Source organism: Talpa occidentalis, unplaced genomic scaffold, assembly GCF_014898055.3.
Source record: "Talpa occidentalis isolate TD23 unplaced genomic scaffold, MPIMG_talOcc4v2.1 talOcc4.13, whole genome shotgun sequence".
NCBI lineage: Eukaryota > Metazoa > Chordata > Mammalia > Eulipotyphla > Talpidae > Talpa > Talpa occidentalis.
The window spans coordinates 26,883,801-26,884,789 of NW_023601322.1; the positions used below are offsets into that span (position 1 = coordinate 26,883,801).

Genomic DNA, 989 nt, shown 5'->3' on the forward strand with positions numbered 1-989 from the left:
GTTTTAAGAATGCACAAGTAACTTATAATCAGTGAGGCATACAAGGAAAATTAGCAGCATTAACATGACAAAATAAAGAACAAACAATGTCAGTGGAAAAGGAAATAATTCATGGAAGAGTAGAAATTTGAAAAAAAATCTCTTTAGTATTCTCAAAGAGATTTGAAGGATGTTATTAAAAATCAGTAAGATAAAGTCATGGAAATAAACATAAATATAAATAAATAGGACAAAGACATGGAAAATATGTCATAAATATAGAAGACATAGGAAGACAATCTCAGATCCCATTTCCAAATATGAGGTTTGGAAAGACATAATAGAAAACATAAAGGAAGAAATATGCCAAATAAAACACAGGAAAATTTTGCCTTCCTGAAAAAAAGACATGACTCTCCAGAACATTTTAATCTTCCCAAACTAAAACTATACCCACTACACAACAACTCCTTATTGACCCCCTCTCCTCAGCCCCTGGCCACACAATTCTACTTTATGTCTCTATGAATGTCTTTATTCTAAATATCTCATAGAAATAGTATCATATAATATTGTCCTTTTGTGTCTGGGTTATTCCATTTAGCACAATGTCTTTGAGTATCTTCCATGATGTAGCAAGTGTTAAAGTTTCATTCTTTTTTAAGGCTGAATAATATTCCACAAATATATGGAAAGCTTCACAAAAGTGTATGCCATCCTTGAGTAGAGACCATGCTAGTCTCTATATAACTTCAATTTTAGTATGTGAGCTGCTGGTGCAAGTGCTGAGGATTTAACCAATTGAAAAACATGAAATACTTACTAATGAAGGGGTCATATTTGTGAGCTAGAGCTTCAAACTCAATTCATAAACCATGTATAAATTTTATAAATTAAAAAAATAGTTATATCAGCCCCTTGCATAGAACTGTGGATGTAATGTTAAAGAGGCAACATCTTAAAAAAGACAAGTGGTTACTTCCTGAGCAGGATCTACTTCATCAGAAAGG

At 32.1% G+C, this 989-nt stretch overlaps 1 non-coding gene across 1 annotated transcript; it reads right to left on the reverse strand.

Annotated features, from left to right (window-relative positions):
• Positions 1-661: 661 nt before the first annotated feature.
• Positions 662-765, reverse strand: LOC119243922 (U6 spliceosomal RNA). Its single transcript, XR_005124903.1, has one exon. It is a non-coding gene; the product is annotated as a U6 spliceosomal RNA (small nuclear RNA).
• Between the last annotated feature and the right edge of the window lie 224 nt (positions 766-989).